The sequence below is a fragment of the Pleurodeles waltl genome, chromosome 6 (genome assembly GCF_031143425.1).
Source record: "Pleurodeles waltl isolate 20211129_DDA chromosome 6, aPleWal1.hap1.20221129, whole genome shotgun sequence".
In the NCBI taxonomy this organism is placed as follows: domain Eukaryota; kingdom Metazoa; phylum Chordata; class Amphibia; order Caudata; family Salamandridae; genus Pleurodeles; species Pleurodeles waltl.
Window position 1 is genome coordinate 457,605,681 of NC_090445.1, and position 26,710 is coordinate 457,632,390.

Consider the following 26,710-nt stretch of genomic DNA (forward strand, 5'->3'; position numbering starts at 1 on the left):
TTTGGCGTGCCATCGCCAAGGAAGTCCGGACCCTGGGGGTCCACCATCGACGGGGCACCCACTGCCGCAAGAGGTGGGAGGACATCCGCCGCGGGAATAGAAGACCGCCGAGTCTCTGCTGGGGATGGCCTCCCAACGTAGGCGGGGTGCCTGCCGTCAACTGAGCCCCCTGATGTTCCGGATCCTGGCGGTGGCCTACCCTGAATTGGATGGGCGCGTGAGGGCAGCACAGCAGACACAAGGGGGTGAGTACAAGCATTATCTACTCTGTTGTCGCGCAGTGGAGGTGTCTGGTTGGGGGAGGATGGCTGGGGGTCCCCCTAGGCCAGGGCGATATCTGTAGGCTGGGCACCCCCGTAAGCCCCTGTGTCCCCAGCCACCACCCTCAGTAGTTTGTCAGTACAGCCATCCCTGGGCCGTGTCATCCATGGGTGCAGTTGTCAACTCTAGGCGTGTAGGGCATGTTCCACGGAATGCGTAGCGGACCCCAAGTGCGCAACTTAGTGCAGGGGGCATCTGTGTCTGTCATGTCCGCTAACTGTACCGGAGATCCATGTACTCAATATCCCTTTATTTCTCTCTCCCCCCCCCTTTTTGTTTGTCTTTCTGTGCTTGTGTGCATCAGCATCATCAGGCGGAGGAGAAGTGGCATCGGGGCAGGAGGGAGCTGCATCTCACATGGCCCAGGAGGGCCATGCCACAGAGTCAGACTGGACCAGTGAGACGGAGGGCGAGGGGAGCTCCACGACGGGGACGACTGGACCCTGCAGCGACACGGACACGTCCTCGGAAGGGGGCTCCCTTGCGGGGGTGGCACCATCCGTGCCCCCCGCCATTACAGGTACAGCCGCCACCCAGCGCACCATCACCGCCCTCCCAGCAGCCCCTCAGCGTTCGCCCCGTGCCCGCTCTGCCAGGAAGCCGGGCATCTCCTTCGCCCCAGGCACCTCAGGCCCTGCCCCTGTTACCCCCGCTGCCCTCAGTGAGGAGGTCATTGACCTCCTCCGAACGCTCATTGTTGGGCAGACTACCCTTTTGAATGCCATCCAGGGGGTGGAGAGGGAGGTTCATCGCAGCAATGCGTACCTGGAGGGCATTCATTCGGGTCAGGCTGCCCATCAGCGATCGTTCCAGGCTCTGGCCTCAGCACTGACGGCAGCCATTGTCCATGTCTCCTGCCTGCCTCTACTAACTCCCTCCTCCCAGTCTCCTGTTCCTCTGCCTGTCCCACCCACACCATCAGACCAGCCTGCACACACCTCAACACCCAAGAGAAGCTCATCCAAACATAAGCACCACAGATCACGCAGACATTCACACACGCAACATTCCGATGCAGACATGCCAACAGTCACTACCACCTCTGTGACCCCCACCTCCTCGTCTCCCTCCTCCCTCCCTGTGACGTCTACACTCACACCTCCATTCACCTCACCATCAGCCAGTGTTTCCATCACCAGCACACCCTCCACTCCAGTCCGCACACGTGCAGTCACCACCCCCACTGCCATTTACACGTCCCCTGTGTCCTCTCCCACTGTGTCTGTCACCCCCTCTTCCACACCACACAAACGCAGCCACCCACCCACCCAACAGCCATCCACCTCACGACAGCCTATCCCTCCTGCACCTGCACCCAAAGACAGCAAACGTGACTCACCTACAACCACATCCTCTCCCTCCACTCCCATTCCCACTGTACCTACCACTCTCCATTGTCCCAAGAAGCTCTTCCTCGCCACTACTAACTTCTTTCCTGACCCTGAGCCCCCCCCTCCTTCTCGTCGGGGTAAGAAGAGCACCTCAGCCACCACCAGCCCTGCAGCCCCCTTGACAAGGGTGCAGGGGTATTGGAGCCCGCCAGCCCGCATGTCTGGATCTTCGCCCAGCAGCAAGGGGACAGGCAGCCCACCCCCTGGGAAGAGGAGCAGAAGGCGGAAGGGGCGCCGCAGGAGCCCGCCTTCTACATCCCCCCCGGACACCACCCAGAGACAGTCACCAGCCACAGCTCCAAAGGGAGGAAAGGGCCACAGGCCCACGACTAAGGAGGGCAAGGGCAGCAAGTCGGAGAGGTCAGGCAGCAGGCCTGCTGCCCAGGAGGAGCCCACAACCCCCATAGCCGCTGCCCCGGGAGGAACCGGCACAGCTGCCCCGGGAGAGCCCACCACCCCCATAGCCGCTGCCCAGGGAGGACCCAGCCCAGCTGGCCAGGAGGGCCCCACCACCCACAGCCCAGGTGGGCATTGAAGGAGCACCATCCCCGCTGCCCAGGAGGGCACCACCAGGCAATTAGCAGTTGGCCATAGACCGGCCGCCGTCTCAAGAACCGCTGAACTGGGCCCCGCCGTCTCAAGAACCGCTGAACTGGGCCCTTCAAGGCAAGCAGCGCTGACCTGGGCCCCACCGTCTCAAGAACCGCTGAACTGGGCCCCGCCGTCTCAAGAACCGCTGAACTGGGCCCTTCAAGGCAAGGAGCGCTGACCTGGGCCCCGCCGTCTCAAGAACCGCTGAACTGGGCCCCGCCGTCTCAAGAACCGCTGAACTGGGCCCCGCCGTCTCAAGCACCGCTCCGCTGGGCCCCGCCGTCTCATGAACCGCTGAACTGGGCCCTTCAGGGCAAGGACCGCTGAACTGGGCCCCGCCGTCTCAAGCACCGCTCCGCTGGGCCCCGCCGTCTCAAGAACCGCTGAACTGGGCCCTTCAAGGCAAGAACCGCTGGCCCTTTGGCAGACGTGGCAGGGCAGGATCTATCTCGGGCAGGGCTGCAGGATGTCCTCTGGCCAACTTGCCTCCTCCAGTGGCAGTGGGGTCTGTTATGGACTGTATGGACTGTGGCTTTGCTCTCCCCAGGATGGCCCAGTGGGCAGGCCACCCACTGTATGGACTGTTTGGACTGTGGCTTTGCTCTCCCCAGGATGGCCCAGTGGGCAGGCCACCCACTGTATGGACTGTTTGGACTGTGGCTTTGCTCTCCCCAGGATGGCCAGTGGGCAGGCCACCCACTGTATGGACTGTTTGGACTGTGGCTTTGCTCTCCCCAGGATGGCCCAGTGGGCAGGCCACCCACTGTATGGACTGTATGGACTGTGGCTTTGCTCTCCTCAGGATGGCCCAGTGGGCAGGCCACCCACTGTATGGACTGTTTGGACTGTGGCTTTGCTCTCCCCAGGATGGCCCAGTGGGCAGGCCACCCACTGTATGGACTGTATGGACTGTGGCTTTGCTCTCCCCAGGATGGCCCAGTGGGCAGGCCACCCACTGTATGGACTGTTTGGACTGTGGCTTTGCTCTCCCCAGGATGGCCCAGTGGGCAGGCCACCCACTGTATGGACTGTTTGGACTGTGGCTTTGCTCTCCCCAGGATGGCCCAGTGGGCAGGCCACCCACTGTATGGACTGTTTGGACTGTGGCTTTGCTCTCCCCAGGATGGCCCAGTGGGCAGGCCACCCACTGTATGGACTGTTTGGACTGTGGCTTTGCTCTCCCCAGGATGGCCCAGTGGTCATGGAGTCCCCTCGTGGATCTGGCGTCGTGTACTCAAGTGGCTGAGGTGCCCCCCCTTTCCTTCCCCCTGAGGTGCCTGTCCGATTTTCTTTCTGATGCCCCTGCAGTGTTCTCTCCGTGGAGTTCTTGTCGTGGGACTGGGCCTTGCCCCTTTGCACAGGAACCCTGTGATCCACGGACAGTGGTTGGACTACATTTAGTAGATGTATATATTTTGTATATAGTTTATTTATTTATTGGGATTACTGGTGTCCATATTTCTATATATCTGCCCGTTTATGATCTCTTATTTTGGTCTTTGCATTATTTCGGAGCGGGGTGGTTTGTGGGTTGTGACAGTGATCTGTGGGAATGCATTGATGTGTGTGTTGTAGTGGGTGTGGGTGGGTGGGTGTGTGCCGGTAATCTTTTCCCTCCCCTGTGTCGTAGGTGCAGTACTCACCGATGTCTTCCGCGCCGCCGGGCGTGCTCCTGGTATATGAGCAGGAATAGGAGTGCGGGGATGACCTGCAACTCTGGTTCCATGCTGCCGGAATCTCGCGTGGAGTGCGTAGAGGTGAGCGTTTTCCCGTTCGTAGTCTGTTTCCGCCGTGTTCTTATCGGCGGTGCTCCCGCCCCGGAAAAGGTGGCAGATTGGTGGGTCGTAATAGGGTGGGCGGTACATTGTCTGCCGCCTGGCTGTTGGCGGGAACCGCTGCGCTGTTTGTTTGTACTGCTGTGGCGGGCGGAGTGTTAAGTTGGCGGGCTGTGTTGGCGGTTCCCGCCAGGGTCAGAATTGCATATTTTAGACCGCCGGCCTGTTGGCGGCTTGGCCGCCGCTTTATCACCGACCGCCAGGGTCAGAATGAGGGCCTATGTGCTATCAGAATTGCTTCGCTATGTTCCCTAACTTTCCTCTCTTCAATTTTCAGCTTAGTAATCCTTTTAGGAGATACCTTTTAGTTATTTCCCTTTATGATTCTAGATTCTCAAAGAAGGTAGACTGACCAATACTTGCATATAAAGTTTCAATATGACTCAACCAGGGAATATGATAAGCCTGTGTAATCATTCCCTTCAAAGGCTTAGTGCCTATTCTTGTAGCAAATCTAAACAGCCAGGAAACAGCTTTATCAAAGTACATGTGTCTATTTTCCAGCAAGGGTTTCTAAGTGTTTTCATCACTAAATAGCGGGCCTAAGTAAGAGAATGTGTTTGTTGATGCCATTTTGTTATCCTCCAGGAATTAAGAACTTGCCTTCTTCCTTTCTGGACCAATATGCATTGCAAAAGACTTCCCACAATTCACTGACATTGCCCCAATGTATCTATAAAATGAGAAAAAGTTTAAATTAGCCATTGAAGTGCATTGCCTGTCCATGCCATCACGACAGCATCATCAGCATACAACTGTATCGGTAGTGGACAAGAGCCAACTGGTGGCATATCCTGAGATCTTTTTGGAAAAATACTTCCAAGTTGTTAATATACAGTGTAAACAAAAATGGCACTAAAGTACATCCTTGCTTTACTCCTCTATTAACATCAAACAGGTTCATACACTCTCCTGATCTACCAAGTTGTACTCTGGTCTTTGTATCACCATACAATTTACGTAAAAAGTCTATGAGTGGCATACCAATACCCACGCCTGACATAAGTCCCCACAAGATTCAATGATTTACACTATCAAATGTGGAGGACGAGTCCATAAAGGCCAAATACAATTACCCCTTTTTTGCTAAGGTGTATTTTTTCACAAGAAGATATAAATTCAGACATTGTTCCACAATGCCAAGTTTCCTATGAGAGCCATACTGTATGTTGCTAATATTGTCATATTTTTCAGCCCACACTTCCAGTCTGGGCAATACAATCCTGCCAACTACCTTAAGGATTGAATCCAGCAATGAAATAAGCTTATAAAACCTGGATCAGGTTTATTCCTGTTTTTAAAAATAGGCACTAAAATAGACTGCGACCAGGTTGGAAAAGGACCACACATAGGGACTGATTACGAGTGTGGCGGTCTCTAGACCGCCACACTCGTGGTGGCAGTCTGGACCACCACCAATGCTGCGGTCCGACTGCCACATTCCAATCCTGGGAGTCGGGCTTCTAGGGAACCGCCAGCTCTGCCAGGATCACAGATCCCTGCAGTCTGGAGGTTGGTGGTGGTCCTAATCTGCCAGGACAGTGCTGCCCTGAGGATTATGACCCCCTTCTCCACCAGCGGTTTTATGGCGGTAGCACAGCCCTGAAAAGGCTGGTGAGAACGGGTTCAGAGGGCCTCAAGGGAGCCCCTGTACTGCCCATGCATGTGGCATGGGCGGTGCAAGGGTCCTCCTGGCCAGCGTCATCAGCATACAACTGTATTAGTAATGGACATGAGCCAACTTGTGGCATATCCTGAGATCTTTTGGGAAAAGTACTTTGCAAGTTGTTAATATACAGTGTTAACAAAAATGGCACTAAAATACATCCTTGCCTTACTCCTCTACTAACATCAAATATGTTCATACACTCTCCTGATCTACCAAATCCGACTCTGGCCTTAGTATCACCATACAATTGATGTAAAAAGTCTATGAGTGGCCTACCAATACCCATGTCTGACATAAGTCCCCACATGATTTAATGAGTTACACTATTAAATGCGGAGAACAAGTCTATAAAGACCAAGTACAATTACCCCTTTTTTGCTAAGGCGTATTTTTTCAAAAAAAGATATAAATTCAGGCATTGTTCCACCATGCCAAGATCTTTACGAAAGTCATACTGTATGTCGCTAATAATGTCATATTTCTCATGCCACACATCCAGTCTGGCCAATAGAATCCTGTCAACTATCTTAAGTGTTGAGTCCAGCAATGAAATAGGCTTATAACAACCTTGATCAGATTTATTCCCATTTTTGAAAATGAGCACTAAAATGGATTGTGACCAGGTTGGAAGAGGACCACACATAGAGCCCAATTGGGAGTGTTGTGGTGGCAGTCTGCACTGCCGCCAATGCGGCGGTCCGACCACCACATTACAAACCTCACGGTCAGGCTGCTAGGAAACCACCAGCTGTGCCAGGATCTCAGATCCCAGTGGTCTGGAGGGTTGTGGTGATCCTAATCCTTGCCTTACTCCTCTACTAACATCAAACAGGTTCATATACTCTCCTGATCTACCAAATCGTACTCTGGCCTTGGTATCACCATACAATTGACGTACAATGTCTATGAGTGGCCTGCCAATACCCATGTCTGACATAAGTCCCCACACGATTCAATGATTTAAGCTATCAAATGCAAAGGGCAAGTTCATAAAGGCCAAGTACAATGACCCCTTTTTTGCTAAGGTGTATTTGTTCACAAGAGGATATAAATTCAGATATTGCTCCACCACACCAAGTTCCTTACGAAAGCCGTACTGCATGTCGCTAATAATGTTATGTTTATCAGCCCACACTTCCAGTCTGGCCAATACAATACTGCCAACTACCTAAGGATTGAATCCAGCAATGAAATAAGCTTATAAAACCTGGATCAGGTTTATTCCTGTTTTTAAAAATAGGCACTAAAATAGACTGCGACCAGGTTGGAAAAGGACCACACATAGGGCTCGATTACGAGTGTGGCGGTCTCTAGACCGTCACACTTGTGGTGGCAGACTGACCGCCACATTATAACCGTGGTGGTCAGGCTGCTAGGGAACTGCCAACTCCGCTAGGATATCAGATCCTGGTGGTCTGGGGGTTGGTGGCAGTTCCTAATCCGTAAGGGAAGCCCAACCCTAGGGATTATGACCCCCTTCTCTGCCAGCGGTTAGTTAACACCGACACGTTCCAGTGTGCATAAACTAGCAAACATCGTACATACAGTTATAAAATAGCAAATATTTAGAAACATACGACAGGAAAAACAATCTGCAACTCCTCTCACCAGGGACTAATAATTTTAGTAAAAACCCCCAGGGATTATTAGAGTGAGTGGAAAATGCCAAAACCCTTGCCTACTACTGTAATGTGTGAGATTCAATGTAACAAAACACTTGTCTATAGCCTGGAAGAGAATATTGTAATAAGCAACTTTTAAAAATGTATTTGCTTTAACATATGGTTTTCAGTTAATAACTTACTGCCTTTGTCATAATAAGCAGACAAAACCTAAGCACTAGTTTCTCACTATAACCAACTCAGGCCCACTGTTTAGATAGTAAACTGTCCTTTTCTAAAAGGCAACCATCAGACATACAGTCATGAAATGAGAAAAGTATAAAAATTACAGTTGTCTAAGCAAAATGCTATCTCTCCTGAAATGGCCTAGTGAACTATGAAGTAAATGTTCTGTAGCCACAGTTTGACACACCAAAATCATTGCCTATTATGGTAATCTGTGAAATTCCATGTAGTAAAATACTTATCTGTAAACTTTAATCTAGTGTAACAATAATCCACACTAAAATGCCTATTGATTTTAAATACATGTTTCACAATAAATATGTCAGACCTGGTGCCTTCATCAGACCATATATTAATAAACAAATCAGCCATATAGCAATTATCATTGGCTTTCACCATAACTACCTCAGTTCTACTGTATTGAGTATAAATATTAACACACGTCAAAAAGTGCAATACAAGCAGTTTTTTATTGGACCACAAGTTTGACCCAATTGTTAGAAATGGGATTTTTGGTTGGCAGTCAGGTTCCCCTCTGTCCAAGCAAGAACCCTCACTCTAGTCAGGGTAAGTCACACACAATCCAAAATCAGCCTGTGCTCACCCTCCGGTAGCTTGGCACGAGCAGTCAGGCTTAACTTAGAAGGCAATGTGTAAAGCATTTGTGCAATAAATCATACAACACCATAGCATGACACCACAAAAATACACCACACAGTGTTTAGAAAAATATATAATATTTATCTGGGTATCTTCAGGTCAAAACGATCAAAGTTGCAATACGAATTTGTAAAGATATCACTGAAAAGTGATATAAAGTGTCTTAAGTCTTTAGAAAAGGAAACAAAGTCTCTTTCAAACACAAAGTACCTGGTTTCTGGTGGTAAATCTCCTCAGAGGGCCACAGGAGAAGAGGTGCGTGGAAAACTGGTGTGTGCGTCGATTTCTCCTCAGCACATACGGACTTGCGTCATTATTTTCCACGCGGGGAGTCGGGCATCGTTTTCCGGCGCGCGGACAGTCTCTTACTGTGGTTTGCGGGGAGTACCAGATGTCCTGGGTCTGGGCGTGGATTTTCCTGCTTGTTTTCTGGCTGCGCGTCGTTCTGTGGGGCTGCGCGTCGAAGTTTCGATCTCACGGCAGGCGTTGCGTCGATTTCTCCTGCGGAGTCAGGCGACGTTGTCCTTGCGAGGCCGTGCGTCAAAGTTTTGATCTCACGGCAGGCGTTGCGTCGATTTCTCCTGTGAAGTCGGGCGGCGTTGTTCTTGCGAGGCCGTGCGTCAAAGTTTCGATCTCACGGCAGGCGTTGCGTCGATTTCTCCTGCGGAGTCGGGCGGCGTTGTCCTTACTAGCCCGTGCGTCAAAGTTTTGATCTCACGGCAGGCGTCGCGTCGATTTCTCCCGGGAAGTCATGCGGCGTTGTCCTTGCGTCAAAGTTTTGGTCGTCCCAAAGCCGTCGCGTCGATCAGCGTCGGTGTGCGGCGTTTTTCTTGCCGCAGAACAAGCTGTGCGTCGAAAAGTTTGGCGCACGGAGCGTCCAAGAGGAAGAGAGAAGTCTTTTTGGTCCTGAGACTTCAGGGAACAGGAGGCAAGCTCTATCCAAGCCCTTGGAGAGCACTTTTACAGCCAGACAAGAGTTCAGCAAGGCAGCAGGCCAACCGCAAGGCAGCAGTCCTTTGTGAAAAGCAGACAGGTGAGTCCTTTGAGCAGCCAGGCAGTTCTTCTTGGCAGGATGTAGTTTCTGGTTCAGGTTTCTTCTCCAGCAAGTATCTGATGAGGTAGGGCAGAGGCCCTGTTTTATACTAAGTTGTGCCTTTGAAGTGGGGGTGACTTCAAAGAGTCTCTAAGAAATGCACCAAGCCCCCTTTCAGCTCAATCCTGTCTGCCAGAGTCCCAGTAGGGGGTGTGGCAGTCCTTTGTGTGAGGGCAGGCCCTCCACCCTCCCAGCCCAGGAAGACCCATTCAAAATGCAGATGTATGCAAGTGAGGCTGAGTACCCTGTGTTTGGGGTGTGTCTGAGTGAATGCACAAGGAGCTGTCAACTAAACCTAGCCAGACGTGGATTGAAGGGCACAACAAGATTTTAGTGCAAAGAAATGCTCACTTTCTAAAAGTGGCATTTCTAGAATAGTAATATTAAATCCGACTTCACCAGTCAGCAGGATTTTATATTACCATTCTGGCCATACTAAATATGACCTTCCTGCTCCTTTCAGATCAGCAGCTGCCACTTCAACAATGTATGAGAGCAGCCCCAATGTTAGCCTATGAAGGGAGCAGGCCTCACAGCAGTGTGAAAACGAATTTAGGAGTTTTACACTACCAGGACATATAACCTCACAAGTACATGTCCTGCCTTTTACCCACACAGCACCCTGCTCTAGGGGTTACCTAGGGCACACATTAGGGGTGACTTATGTATAGAAAAAGGTGAGTTCTAGGCTTGGCAAATACCTTTAAATGCCAAGTCGAAGTGGCAGTGAAACTGCACACACAGGCCTTGCAATGGCAGGCCTGAGACAAGGTTAAGGGGCTACTGAGGTGGGTGGCACAACCAGTGCTGCAGGCCCACTAGTAGCATTTAATCTACCTGCCCTAGGCACATGTAGTGCACTCTACCAGGGACTTACAAGTAAAAATAGTCAATCATGGATAAACCAATCAGTAGTACAATTTACACAGAGAGCATATGCACTTCAGCACTGGTTAGCAGTGGTAAAGTGCCCAGAGGTCAAAAGCCAACAACAACAGGTCAGAAAAAATAGGAGGAAGGAGGCAAAAAGTTTGGGGATGTCCCTGTCAAAAAGCCAGGTCCAACATGACCCCCTGCCAGCCTAAAGCCAGGGGAGAACAATCACTATCCTGATGTACTTCCCTGTTTGAAGCGACAGAACAAGGACCCAGGCCCACAACAGAAGGGGCATGCTCCAGTTCTTCGCCTTCCTGACTCCAATTGTATCCCTCTGTCCATACTCTCAGGGCGCACTAAGCCAACCCATGGGGAACCTTTCTCCTTACCTGCGGATCCCATCTGTGCAGCACCTAACCTTACTTTGCTCACAGATGTATCCCAGGAGCAGGATAGTACCACCAGGACCAACACAGTGGTGTTGCCCACTCTACCCCCGGGGTGTGACACTTGTCCCCTCCCCAGGGATAACTCTGTCCACCCGGACAGCAAGCCACAGTGATTACTGACAGCTGCCAGGGATGAGAGCCAGGCCCCAGGCCTCTCAAAGCTCTCCAACCACTGTGGCTGTGGAGAGTGGGGGGCGGTAGCCCCAGGTGCTGGGCACCCTTTAACCACTCTCCCTTCTACCAGGTCAGGGATGACAGCCTGAACCTGGTCCTCCCCTCTGGGGCTCTGTACCCTCCCTCCTGGAGCGGTACCCCCAGAGTCCAACATGGTCAGGGTGCTTACAGACGTCGCCCTGTACCATTCCTCCACCAGTGCAGGGCTGTTAACCTGCAACTGGCCCTCCAACCTGGGGTCTGTACCTTAGGGTTGGATTAGGGCCCGGGGTGAGGCTTCCCTCCCCCTGCCCTCCCTTCTGGGGTCCAGCACCCTCCAACTAGGAGTGGCCTCCTCAGAAGACAACATGGTAGGGGCACTGTTATCAGTAGCCCCTCCCTCCAGGTCCGGGGGGACACCCTGAACCTGGTCTTCCAGCCCAGGGTCTGTACCCTCAGACTGGATCACTGCCTGGCAAATCAGGACTTCCTGGGAGGCACACCTACCCCCCACCAGGTCAGAGTTTAACCTCTGCACCTGACCATTCGACTCAGAGTCACCACCCTGAAGTTGAACAATTGCCTGGCACGCCAGGACTTCCTGGAGGGCACACTGACCCTCCACCAGGTCAGAGTTTAACCTCTGAACTTGGCCATCCAACAAAGAGTCACCACCCTGAAGTTGAACAATTGCCTGGCACGCCAGGACTTCCTGGAGGGCACCCTGACCCTCCACCAGGTCAGAGTTTAACCTCTGAACCTGGTTCTCCAACCTAGGGTCACCACCCTGAGGTTGGGCGACTGCCTGGCACACCAGGACTTTCTGGGAGGCACACCTACCTCCCACCAGGTCAGTGGTTAACCTCTGAACCTGGTTGTCCAACCCAGGGTCACCACCCTGAGGTTGGACAACTGCCTGGTACACCAGGACTTTCTGGGGGGCACTAGTACCCCCCACCAGGTCAGAGTTTAACCTCTGAACCCGGTTATCCAACCCAGAGTCAACACCCTGAGGTTGAACCATTGCCTGGCAGGCCAGGATTTCCAGGGAGGCACACCTACCTCCCACCAGGTCAGAGTTTAACCTCTGAGCCTGGTTCCCCAACCCAGGGTCACCACCCTGAGGTTGGGCAATTGCCTGGCAGGCCAGGACTTCCTGGGGGGCACACCTACCCCCCACCAGGTTAGAGTTTAACCTCTGAACCTGGTCATCCAACCCAGAGTCAACACCCTGAGGTTGGATAATTGTCTGGCACAGCAGGACTTCTTGGGAGGCACACCTACCTCCCACCAGGTCAGAGTTTAACCTCTGAACCTGGGTACCCAACCCAGAGTCACCACCCTGAGGTTGAACAATTGCCTAGCACGCCAGGACTTCTTGGGAGGCACATCTACCTCCCACCAGGTCACAGTTTAACCTCGGAACCTGGGTATCCAACCCAGAGTCACCACCCTGAGGTTGAACAATTGCCTGGCACGCCAGGACTTTCTGGGGGGCACACCTACCCCCCACCAGGTCAGAGTTTAACCTCTGAACCTGGTCATCCAACCCAGAGTCAACACCCTGAGGTTTGACAATTGCCTGGCACAGCAGGACTTCTTGGGAGGCACATCTACCTCCCACCAGGTCAGAGTTCATCCCCTGAACTTGGTCATCCAACCCAGAGTCAACACCCTGAGGTTGGACAATTGCCTGGCAGGCCAGGACTTCCAGGGAGGCACACCTACCTCCCACCAGGTCAGAGTTTAACCTCTGAGCCTGGTTCCCCAACCCAGGGTCACCACCCTGTGGTTGGGCAATTGCCTGCCACGCCAGGACTTTCTGGGGGGCACACCTACCCCCCACCAGGTCAGAGTTTAACCTCTGAACCTGGGTATCCAACCCAGAGTCACCACCCTGAGGTTGAATCTTTGCCTGGCATGCCAGGACTTCCTGGGGGGCACTCTCACCCCCCACAAGGGACACACCGTCCCCAAGGGCCACACAAGAGTCTGGTTGGCGCAGGTCTCCCGACCTCTGCCCATCCTGCAGAGTCTGGGTTTCCCCCAAACCAGAAACGGTTTCACCTGGGTCATTCCTGGGGGGCTCTGCTCTCAGAGCTGTCCCCTGACTCTCAAGGTCCTCCACTGGGGTCTGCAACCCCCTCTCAACCCTATGTCTGGACTTCTGCACCCCCTCACTAGGAGGGGTACTGCCAGACACCAGAACTGTTGGGATGCTGGCTACAGTCACCCCCCCCAAGTTCTTCTGACACTGCGGGGCTTCCCTCAAAAGGTGGCCCTACGGTACAGGCTAGGCTTCCCTCCTGGTGTTCCCTCATGGAACCCTCTAGGACCTGGGACCTACCTGGGACACTATAATCCTTTTCCACCACACTCGGTTGGGAACCACCTAGACCACTCCCTTCAGGAGCACCCCCAAATGCCTCTTCAGACTCTCTGGTACTCACCCAGAAGTCTGCCTCCATTGTAAGTTCCCTGGGGTCAGGGAACTCACACTCCACCTGGTGTTGGCGTAGCTCTGGAAAATAAGGACCAGACATATGCTCTCCAGCAATTACATCACTCTGCCCTTCACATGTATTAACCACAGTACCCTTCACCCAACCACCCAGTAACTCAACCTTGGAAAAGCACTCTACTTCACCCTCCTGAGACTGGTGAGACAGTATCTGTCTGTCCCTGACACTCAACCCATACTCTTCTGGGATGTCTCTACACTCTATATCCAGGACGTCCACCAGGGGGGAACCCATTTCTCTGTCACTCTCTGCTAGAGTCAGTAAAGTGTCCCTCCCCCCAGTAGGAATATGACTCCCTGTGCCAGTCCCCCAATCCTTCTCAGGGACCCTGTGCATAACGGGAACTACCTCATACCCTTGAACCGCCTGGGGTGTGTCAACTCCCTTCTTCAAGTTGGGCACCACATCTCTGGGCTTGTGCCCTCCTTCAGCAGTACTAGATGCAAGATTTTTGCTGACACCATCTGAACTGGACTCAGCCCTTCCGGCCTCCAGTTTCAGCTCTTTACAGCTCAGCTCTTGAGCTGCAATCTTTTCTTCTTCCAGGGCTAAGAGTCTTTTTGCCTCAACCTCTGCAAGATACTCCTCTAATTGTTGCTCCTGTCGCCTTTGACTTCGGAGCCATTCATCTATTTCTGGGTCACTGTCCTCACCTGAGCAGTCTTCCTCCTCATGTGAGCAGTCTTCCTCCTCATGTGCGTAGTCCTCCTCCTCATCTGAGGGGTACTTAGTCATTTGGTTTCTTGCTGCCTCTCTCTCTGCCCATCTTTCCTCCCCCCAGACTATGTAGTTATGTAGCATCTCCGCCTTAGTAGATCTCCTTGCTACAGGAAGGCCCCATTTTCTGCAAAGCTCCCTTAGGTCAGCCTTAGTGAGGTGGTCAGTACGAACAAAGAATGAGTAGGTAAGCAATCCCATTCTGATAAGATCTTACCAGCAAAAACCAAAATCCAAAGTCCAAAATATCAATAGTATATCCAGGAGGACATCAGAGAATCAAAAGCCAAAAAAGATGAAAAATCAAGTTGACCTTCAACTGTGGGTAGGTAGTGAAATACTTAGCTACTGTATGTCACTGCACAAACACAAGTCCTATCCTCACCGCTGATCACCAATGTTAGAAATGGGGTTTTTGGTTGGCAGTCAGGTTGCCCTCTGTCCAAGCAAGAACCCTCACTCTAGTCAGGGTAAGTCACACACAATCCAAAATCAGCCTGTGCTCACCCTCCGGTAGCTTGGCACGAGCAGTCAGGCTTAACTTAGAAGGCAATGTGTAAAGCATTTGTGCAATAAATCATACAACACCATAGCATGACACCACAAAAATACACCACACAGTGTTTAGAAAAATATATAATATTTATCTGGGTATCTTCAGGTCAAAACGATCAAAGTTGCAATACGAATTTGTAAAGATATCACTGAAAAGTGATATAAAGTGTCTTAAGTCTTTAGAAAAGGAAACAAAGTCTCTTTCAAACACAAAGTACCTGGTTTCTGGTGGTAAATCTCCTCAGAGTGCAACAGGAGAAGAGGTGCGCGGAAAACTGGTGTGTGCGTCGATTTCTCCTCAGCACACACGGACTTGCGTCGTTATTTTCCACGCGGGGAGTCGGGCGTCGTTTTCCGGCGTGCGGACAGTCTGTTACTGTGGTTTGCGGGGAGTACCAGATGTCCCGGGTCTGGGCGTGGATTTTCCTGCTTGTTTTTCGGGCTGCGTGTCGTTCTGTGGGGCTGCGAGTCGAAGTTTCGATCTCACGGCAGGCGTTGCGTCGATTTCTCCTGCGGAGTCGGGCGACGTTGTCCTTGCGAGGCCGTGCGTCAAAGTTTTGATCTCACGGCAGGCGTCGCGTCGATTTCTCCTGTGAAGTCGGGCGGCGTTGTCCTTGCGAGGCCGTGCGTCAAAGTTTCGATCTCACGGCAGGCGTTTTACAGCCAGACAAGAGTTCAGCAAGGCAGCAGGCCAACCGCAAGGCAGCAGTCCTTTGTAGAAAAGCAGACAGGTGAGTCCTTTGAGCAGCCAGGCAGTTCTTCTTGGCAGGATGTAGTTTCTGGTTCAGGTTTCTTCTCCAGCAAGTATCTGATGAGGTAGGGCAGAGGCCCTGTTTTATACTAAGTTGTGCCTTTGAAGTGGGGGTGACTTCAAAGAGTCTCTAAGAAATGCACCAAGCCCCCTTTCAGCTCAATCCTGTCTGCCAGAGTCCCAGTAGGGGGTGTGGCAGTCCTTTGTGTGAGGGCAGGCCCTCCACCCTCCCAGCCCAGGAAGACCCATTCAAAATGCAGATGTATGCAAGTGAGACTGAGTACCCTGTGTTTGGGGTGTGTCTGAGTGAATGCACAAGGAGCTGTCAACTAAACCTAGCCAGACGTGGATTGAAGGGCACAACAAGTTTTTAGTGCAAAGAAATGCTCACTTTCTAAAAGTGGCATTTCTAGAATTGTAATATTAAATCCGACTTCACCAGTCAGCAGGATTTAATATTACCATTCTGGCCATACTAAATATGACCTTCCTGCTCCTTTCAGATCAGCAGCTGCCACTTCAACAATGTATGAGAGCAGCCCCAATGTTAGCCTATGAAGGGAGCAGGCCTCACAGTAGTGTGAAAACGAATTTAGGGGTTTTACACTACCAGGACATATAACCACACAAGTACATGTCCTGCCTTTTACCCACACAGCACCCTGCTCTAGGGGTTACCTAGGGCACACATTAGGGGTGACTTATGTATAGAAAAAGGTGAGTTCTAGGCTTGGCAAATACCTTTAAATGCCAAGTCGAAGTGGCAGTGAAACTGCACACACAGGCCTTGCAATGGCAGGCCTGAGACAAGGTTAAGGGGCTACTGAGGTGGGTGGCACAACCAGTGCTGCAGGCCCACTAGTAGCATTTAATCTACCTGCCCTAGGAACATGTAGTGCACTCTACCAGGGACTTACAAGTAAAAATAGTCAATCATGGATAAACCAATCAGTAGTACAATTTACACAGAGAGCATATGCACTTCAGCACTGGTTAGCAGTGGTAAAGTGCCCAGAGGTCAAAAGCCAACAACAACGGGTCAGAAAAAATAGGAGGAAGGAGGCAAAAAGTTTGGGGATGTCCCTGTCAAAAAGCCAGGTCCAACACCAATCAAATCTTGTACTCAGTGTTAGCAAAATGTGGGAGTGTCCCTCTATCAGTAGGACTTAAAAAGCTCTTTTCCTGTTGATCGCATAAGGTAGAGCAATAGTTGTTCTGTCAAGCTAGACCTATAAATCCATTTGGATTATGTGACCCTTGGCTCTCAAACACAAAACTATACCCTGAAGTCTAAAGTTAATGACGGCCTTTCTCCCATCTGTGCTGCTGCTAGAGAAAAATAAACACTGTAAATGTTCTAGTTATCTAAGGCACTTTAATAGCTTCATAATACCATGTGTGTGTCCCTGAAGGTTCAGACAGGGGGACAAATAAAATGATCACAGAGGCATAGAGGACAACCACATTTATCAGGTAAGCTAAGAACTTCTGTGTCATCAAATATTGACTCTTGGCTATCAACATATGGTTGGGGCCAAAGACCTCTTCTGGTAGTGCTTCTTAAAGTCTTTTTTTAGGTTAATCACATAATGGCTGGTGCCAGCTGTGCTGTCATGGCAGACTTAAAAAGTTCAGAGTATCTCAAGATACAAATGGGTTTTCTGTTTTTGGTTTCTGGGCCTATCGTGTGCCCCACTGGGAAACTGTGTGCTGCATGACCATACCTGCCAACATTTTAGAAAAGTGGGACATTGTAATAAAATAATCGGGAGTATGTATTTCTCCGTTGACTTCTACTGCAGCCGAAGCAATTTCAGTCAGGAGACAGCAAAAATAAAGCACTTTTTTGCTTCAAAAATCGGGATTCTTCTGACTGTGTGGGGTCTGTTAGCGTGTATTCAGCAGCGTGAAAGAACTTTTCCGGGTGTCTTGTTAGTATATAAACCTAACTAACGCTAATATGTTGAAGCGACGTATTTTGCTCAGCCAAAACATTAGGATTCCCCCAGATGTGACGCTATGATTGCCTAACCTAGAGTAATGGTACTTTCAGAATTTCAAATGAGTTCATAATTTGATGCAATTAAATGTTCCACGCAGGGATCCTGTTACAACGTGCTGTATTCCGATAAATGAGCTTTTACTGCGCCTTTTGGCAAATACTGTCCTTTTGTAGAACTAGGCTGGCTCCACACCCAAAACTAGGGAAAAACTGCCACTCCCGTTTAGCATTCAATTACATCATTATGAGCACTTCAGTACCAATCCCAGAGGAAGAGAAAGGGGAATCTCCATAAACAACCTCGCCTGGACTAGCTGTACATTTAACTGTGGGGAGGAAATTCGTAACCAGAGGTTCCGTCCGAGGATGTGCTGAAATGAATAGCAAAAAAATAAATAGGCTAAGTGGTTCACAAGACTTTATAAATGACTGAGTGGAGGTTTTAGGTAGCAGTGTCATTTTACCAAATCACTCGTACTGCCAAAATTCTCTGGCTCACTGTACAAGTAGAAACAGTGAGCAAGCGCCTCTATAATAGGACTTCCACCAGGCAACTATTTACTTTTATTGTTTTAAATTTTTTTTGATTTGTGAATTTTAAATTTTTTGGTAAAGTCTCTGGGGCGTGTGTTCCTCAAGTGCAGCTGAGCAATCTTTGTCACAAATTTAGAAGTCGTCTTACGAGTATGGGTGGGTAATCATTCTTCAATAGTATGAGTAGTCCATGATTTTCTGATCTGAAATTAGTGGGTCACAAAAACTTTATTCCGTTTTACCAGATCTACTCCGGATAAAACTGCGACTGGAGATGGGCGTAAGCTGTGGCAGAGAATCAGCCTGGCCCACACCAGCGTCATCGAACAGACAATGATCTTTTCAGGCAGGCCAGCGTCTCCCTTCGGACAAGATGCCCTCCCATCCCGACAACTTGAACCGCACCTTGACATTTACCGGATGCTAACAGCATTTTTTCGTTTTTCTCACCTTATTGAGCACAACAATTAAGGAGGGTCTTCCTTTTCACAAGCACCGAGACTGCAAAGTGTGACTCTGAGGTCAAGAGGACACCCAAAGTGCACCCCTCTTTGTCAGACTCGCTATTGTCCCAAGCTTTTTAAGACATTTGGTAGTGGAAGCACTGATTCTCGTCAAGTGACAGGCATTCTTACTTGTTTCTTGTAGGTGTAGAAATCTAGTGGCCTCCTCTTTTCAACAGATTCTGACAGTGCAGGTAGCCAGGTTCTTTCACTTCCATCAGCCTGAAGCATACGTGCAATATATGTGTCTTCAAAGGTCAGTGTGGAATGTGTGCATATTGCTGGGTGCACAAGAAATCCATTTTTGACGACCTTTGGTAGGATTCCCCATGTTTCTGTTTGGCTTGGAAGCCTGCACTGACATTCATCTCCCTTCCCCCATAGTTTCACTGTTATGTGCTGGCATATGGGTGGGTGGAAAAATATCAGTTTCACGTGTGTGGAGTTGTCTCTTGTCCCCTTCCAGGATACTCCTACCTGCATTTTCTTGGCAAAAAAATTGGCTCAGACCACCATGGAAGATTCCAAGTGATTAGGCCTTTGCAGAAGGAGCAGACCCGGGATAAGAAGACTGACCCACTACAAGTGGTCACTTGAATGACAAAACATGAAGTTGTTTGAAAACCAAAGAGGGTTACTCCCCTCACAGCATGTGCCTTGGAGATGACGCATGTGCTCCATATCTTCAACTAATCAACAATATTTCATCAGGAAACATGCTTAAGTAATCTTGCTTAACGAGACAGTCTGTGATAAAGTCTACAATATATGGCTGGTGACCGAGGTAGCCACATTTTATGGAGCGCCCAGTCACACATGAACACCCCAGAGTGTAAGACAGTGAGTAAAACAGATTTTGTTGTGAGATTTAATAAGATAGGCCCTAGATTTGGGACTGCCCTGGGGAGGGGAGTGGTATAGTCATTTTTTTAGTCAGTTGCTGAGTTGTTCCTCTTAGTCATGAGCGATATGATGATGTGTTTAGGAACGCAATATACTGCAGATGATGAAGGACGAGCCCATGCAAATAGACGCTTTTATTCCCGTACCTCTGAAGGACCTTCTAGTACTTTCCCACTACCAATTTAGGTGTAATATTGGGAACGAAGATACTGATAAAATACAGCTTCATGATATGGAATATGTGAAACACCACAGAGTACATGCATACCAAAAGAAGACATGTGCACTTAACATGCTTACAGGAAACACGCCTCTCAAGGTAGAAAGCATGAAAGTCCACAAGAAACAGAGGGAGTAGTTGTTCGACACATCTCACTCTGCTTATGCCAACCAGGGGGGCATTCATCTGGTAAGCACTAAGCAGTCACTAAGTTAATTCAACAAGGCACACTGATGCAGAGAGGAGCTATTTTACAATCGTAGATAATGTGTTTTACTGGAAAATATATATATACAGTAGCCAGTAATAAAACACTCTTCTTTGAAATATTAGCCTCAAGCATACTGAAAAGACTAGCCATACCTAAACTGTGGAGTGGTGATTATAATCGTGCATAAGACGTGGACCTGGACAGGTTCATCCCACCACGTTATGGTTTTCAAAACCATGAAAGTTCAGAATGGATAAAGAATGATTACAAGACATTTGGCACAATATGTAGTTAAATTTGCATTCAACAGCGGTTCCCTCCATATCCGGTTGGAAACATTAGATGAACCCTTCTCACCTACTCTGTTCAAGATCGTGATTGACCACCTGGTGAGGGAAACGATGCCTCCCTCTGTCAGTTTCCTGGTGGTATTCTGCGTCATGTGCCACGTCCAGCTGATCCCATGTTGAAACATGCCAGAAAAAGGTTCATTTGAAATAGTCCATCAGGGAAGAAATTAAAGGGGTGCTACTAAAACCTGGCCATCACCCCCTACATGTTAAATCCTATTGCATCCTTTATCCTTGCTTAACATAGACTACAAAATACTGGGGAAAGTATTGGCAAATAGAATGTTACCACTTTTACCCACAATAATACATAATGGAAACATGGTTTTGTATCTGTAGCAGTACTTCATCTTTCTGCAGTTGTTTCACATCATGGACATGCCCCCCAAGGAAGGGCTGGTGCTGACTGTGGCATCTTTAGTGAAGGCCTTAGACTCCCTCTAATGCACATGCGCATTTCAAGGTTCTCAAGTAAATGGGACTAGACAAATGTATTTTAACCTGAATTAATTTATTATACTCAAACTCATCAGCTAGAATTGCCACTGTGCATGTGAAAGCAAACCTATGGTCAGTAGGCAAGGGCATTAGGCAGGAATACCCGATGTCATCTATGCAGTTTTCCATGGCTATAGAGCCATAAGCAAGTCTCTTCAGAACCCAAAAGACCACGATGGGGAATACCATTGGCACCACATGATTGACACCATCTCTAACCTTAGAGAATCGTAACGTAAGAGAAACAATTGGCATCACGGTGGGTAAATACGTGACATACACTGATGTTGTCAGGGCTGCTCACCTGTCATGGGAGATGAAACAAACGAACCCTGAAATCTTTAACATACTTCACCTCATGCTGACACAAGGGGTAGGGAGAACGGAGATATCTCTAATTTATGATGCATTATTCGAGCTATACCACACATTAAAAAACTAAGACAATTATGGGACTCGGCATTGGAATGTCCGATGTTGACTAGATGTAAGTTTTACAGTACACCAAGATGTGTCTAGAAATCCCAGGTTCAATTTCAATTAACCTATTTACTTAAACTAAACTTACATTTCCCTCATTCACTAAATCAATCAATACAATTATATGCAAGATGTATGACAGAACAGCAGATCTTGCCCTAAATGCCAAACACCAGTGTGGAAATGTCCCTTGTTCATGCAAATATTGGAGTGAAAGACTATTCCTGGTGTGTCATGTAACAGACAGATGTCTGTCATGTAATTTGGAGTCCCGCCTACGGGGAAAACTACCCATATCTAAAAAATACATTACAACATGCAGATTTATAGATCTGGCTTAAGTTTTAGTTAAAACAAAAATATCTATGGCTTGGAAAACATCTCCAGCAGCCCTTATACCGCTATGGCTAGAGGATTTGCAAAGATGGGGGAAGCCAAACACATCACAATTACTATGCTGCAAAGAAAAAAAAGGTTGGGTGGAGTGCAACACGCAGAGAGCCATCAAGGTGGCCCTGACAGTCAAGCATGATGAAATGCCTCTCTGAGTGGAAGATAGCAATACCCTAGATGATGCAGGTCATGGCTGCACATTTAACAGGTCTGCTAACGCAGGCACACATATAGACCTTTTTAATAGGTTGACATTCTGACAGAGGTTATTGAGGCTTGAACATTTCAAAGGTCTGGTAGGAATAATCATTGTGCGGTAGTACATCGAGGCTATTCTGAATAGTACTAAATGTTTGGGCTCAGCCAGGTATGTTTTCCTGCACGGAACAGATGTTCCTTTTTTTCTCATCTGCTATTTAAAAACACGCAGGAGCTGAGCTTTTTAACTGTGGTCATTTTTTAATGTTTCTTAATTACTTTATGATGATGTGCACACTAAGAGATGATCCAGCATGGAATCAAGATGCAGTGTATGTTGAGCAGGTGTACATTTTCCTAATGCACAAACCTTAAAACTAATAAATAGTGATTTAAAATACAAACATACATAAGTGTGCAACCGATATGGTATTTGATTAGTTGCCACAGCCACATAAACTTTAAACAGCAGCGGAGATAAAGTGGTCCCTCTGGCTATCATTAACTAAACTCTGCTTGTGATTGGTTGTTCACTAAACAGGTGAACTAGTTGACTACAGACCCATAAATTCCAAAGTGCCTTGGTCTTTGGATGTGGACAATGTAACCCACCATCGCAAAAGAGGCAGACAAGCCCAGAAAGAGCACAACCCTAGTCACCATCATTAATGATTTTAAGGAGCTTCTCAACCACCAATGAAAAGGGGATTCAGTTTCCCGCCTTTGCCAATATCTTCATATGCTGATGTGTCAGTGCAGCTGATCTCGTGAGACAAGAATAGCAGACCGTGCTATTTCATTTTAAATAGAACTATATTATTCAAATTAGTACGCATGCATCTACTTTCTGAAAATCGAATCTGCCTCACGATAACTAGATTAGCAACTGGAGGCAGCAGAAGAAGTGTACGATTGCTATAGATTTATAACATATATCATGTTAGGGTAGGTTCTCCTTTGCATGCCTTCTTATTTGTCTGCACTTTGGTTATAATTTATAGTGTGTGCACTACACTAGGGTTTTGATTTAAATATAAATCGTTAAAATTGATCCTTTATGTTCTAGTGCTATGCTAGAATACACTCAAGTGTTCTTGATTGTGCTATTCCTCAATAAAAAAAATGTCTCATGGGATTTATTGTTACCTAATAAATATCTCGCTCAATAAGGCCTCAGTGCGCTGTATAATAAACCAAATGCAACTGTGTTTCTGATTTGGGTTGGCACACTGACTGAGTCTGTAGTGCCAGAGGGTGTAGAAATCCTACCTCTGTGTCTCTTGAAAATCCACAGAAAATATCCATCTTTTCCTATATGCAGAGTTTCCAAGGTAACAAATCCTCACAATGTTGTCCCTCTAAGGACAACAATTATTTTAAATGTTTTTCAAGGTACAATTGAAACATTTAACTAAACTATCTATCTGTGATATACTGAGGTATATATGCATATACCTTTAATGCATAATGCGTTGTGAAGTACTTCAAACTTTTTGAAATGAAAGTGGTACCATGATCCATCAATGTCTTCTTCAGAAATCCAATGCGGGCAAAAATTGGAAGGAAGGTAGATAGTATGGTGGTTGTAGTGGTGGAACAGCGAGCCACTACTTCAGGGTATCTCTGGCACAATCTAAAACCCCGAGGATATATTTGAATACTTGAGGGACAAATCTAGAGGGCTTTGCAGATTCATTCCAAGACACTTTTAACGAGTTTCAATAACAGTAAGAAAAGTAAGTAGAGTGTTGGGAACTTGAATAGAAAAAATAGCTAAAAGATCTCACATCTTTGTCAATGTCTCTGTATGTCAGCGTATAGTCCAGGGTGAAATATTCTTTTGCAAAAATACAGTTAATGCCTGGGTGTGTAAGTGCCTGCTAGTAACGTGGTCTTGTGCAAGTTCTTAGACATGTTGCAAAAGCCTTTTGGCATTTGTTTCTGATTCTCTGTGGATCTTGGCCCAAAAAACACAAGAAAGATTGGTGTTCCATAAAATACGAGGATGACATCTTTTCTCCTTCTTCTTAGGCAGTTGTAGCGAAAACGCTTTTACTGAGCCAACTGAAATTAAATCATCCTTACTTCCAAAATTGTTTGAACGTAAAAAACTCAGCATTGCCTTTTCTCTCTTCCCTTTTGGAATTCAATGTTCAGTTCTTTCTCCTTAGTATGTTTGATAAGTTCTTTAGAAAAAAAGGCACTGGCTGGCGAAATCAGGAAAATGTTTTATCTGGGAGGCCAAAATGTGGCAAAATAGGGAATCTGTAACCCATCCATTGTAGTAGTATCCCTTTCACTTCAGTGTAAGGGGTGTTTCCTAGGATTGGCAGAACCGGAAGCAGCTCAAAGAGGTTCTGCCAGGATGGCCAATGATCACAGGGCCATTCAAATTTCTCCATTACTTTCTTGAAACTGGAGAAAAATCCCAATGATACTTGGGTAACTGATGTATTGGCTTACTGTGAGCATAGATTGACGGCATCGGCTATTTTCATAAGTGATGCACCTGTTCACATTTGTGCAGCTTGATAGATCTTTAAAAGAAGAAAACTATCTACAGTTGCTTTGTTTTTGCAGTACCTCCTGAGAGAAGGTTAAAGTAACCCCATGTTGAATTTGATCATGAAAACTCCCTCAGATCCTACTTCACACACCATGTGTAGCTGAGGCAGGATGGCAACAAAAAGGGCCAGCAAATTTTCAGTAAGGTTTTTTAAATTACATTTTCTAATAGTCTTGAAACCAAGTCCCTGTTGTTTTTAAAGAAACCCTTGTTAAATCAATCCAAAATGAATGTCTTGGGTGCAAATATATTTTTGAATCAGGGTTGAGGGCAGGTGGCTCTTCTCAAGTCTGCATTTAATCAGCTTGCCCTTTTGGCGTCCTCCCACTGGCGTATCGATTTGTAATGACCTGCAGGGATTTACCAGGCAGTTATAGATTAATATATCCTGCAATAAGTGGCTCAGAGTAACATCATTTGAGTTGGCTACTTGTGAAACTTCGGAGAGAATTTAATGAATGACAAAGCATACCAGACTCACGAATATTCCTTGTCTTGTAGTGTTAGCCAAGCTACTTGGAGGTGATTTAGCCCAGAAATCCTGGCATTTGTTGGACCACCTTTGGTGGATTTTGTATCCATGGAACAGGTTGGAACCACTGCATTGCTCAATCTGGAAAGTTACAAGGAACTTTATAAATGTTTGTCATTTATGTATGAAATGTCGGATGTAATATGTTATGTGTTTTATGTGGTAATCACAATAAATCACACCCACAGTCGAGGGTATCAAAGCACAAATTTGGAACTCTTACAAAGACTCATGGAAAATTATTTTGGAAGAAATATGTGTTTCCAATGATAATTTTGGTATAATTTTGGAAGAAGACATATTTAATTTATCCCCCTTGTTTACCCATTTTGTGTGGTTTAACACTTCTCAAGTCACTGATCAGGCAAGAATGAATAAAAAAAGCACCCCTTGGCTCCCCTACATACTTCAGAGTATATAGATCTTACATACTCTGAAGTATGTAAGGGAGCCGAGGGATATGCACAACAGTACAGTAAGTGGTTCTTAAACAGGGCTGAAAGGGGGAGCTGTACCTTTATTTGTACAAATCTCTGTAGGTTAAAGTTTAATCTGCAGTGGTTTTTAAATAGAGGGACTGTTCCCTCTTCCAGCCCTGTTTAAAAACCAAACACTCTAATATAGTAGCAACATAATTTATTAGTAATTCTGCATTGCAAGATTAACATGGAATCACCAAATTCCTCCAATTTTGCCAGTGGAATTAATTAAAATTCTTCCCACCCCTACTGAAAAGCCAGGGCAAGATGCACATTTTGTATGATTCCTAGATCAAAGAAGCTGGATACCTTAGTTCTTAGCTAGGCATAGCAAATGGCAGGCGGCAAACGTAAACGGAGCAAGAGGCACCACTCAGAACAGTGGGTGCAAAGAACAGTGCTGCACCAGTGCGGCCACTTTGAGTGTCTGAGTTTCTGGAGAGCTGATGGGGCCAGCTACTACTGTCTAGTCTTTTCTCCCCCCACCTCCCTTCTACCCACTGTGGCTAAACACCCAGGCTGCATTAAGCTCCCCCACTCCCTGCCTTTGCTCTTGGCTGCTTTACAGCAAGATACAAGTCAAAAAACAAACAAGAAGTGAGGTGTGAGTTAGCAGAGCAGGACAATCAGGTCTTGAAGCCAGTGGTTTTGCAGAGGCAGAGAGTGTGAGAGAGGGAATCAACTGCAAGACAAGCCCACTACGCAAAGTGCTGAAGCAGTGAAGTTTTAGGGGCAGCACACAGGGTGTGGGCAGGCACTAGGTGGTGGGCCCCCTTTGTGTGGCAAAGAGGACATTAGGCCGTTGTGACTTGCTCACTGCAGAAGGGCTGGTGGGCCCACACCTCCTGAAAATCTTGCCCGACTCAGGCCCAATTTAGATATAGCAGCAGCATCCATCATGCACTTCTCTAGGCCGATTTATATTTAGATCAACAACGCGCAATATCTAATGACTCCTCGACCTCCCTGGCCATGGGTGCAGCCCTCTCCGGCCTCCTCATGCACACCATCATCCCACCAGGAACTGGAAACTAGACACAACTAAATATATAAGGTCGGTGACAATCACCTGTGAGAATTACCACAGTAACTCTGCTCCAACTGGAAAACATAACTTCATAATTGTGCTTATTTTGAGCCATCAAAACAGCCTCAATCAGTCTAAAGTGGTCAAAAAGCACAATAATGTGCAATGTTCATACCATGGTACACCACACTCGCACAAGGCTTGCTTCAGGTTTGGTTTCCCAGGGCAGGAAGTGCCTTGCAGCCACAAGGAGCACTATTTTGGCAAGGAGCATCATGCTCTCTGGTAGGACCAGGGGCCCAGTGGTGCTTCAGAACTGGTGGAAAAACTAGCCCTGACAGAGCATGGGATCACAGGCCAGACCTTACCATTAATCTCTGTCAC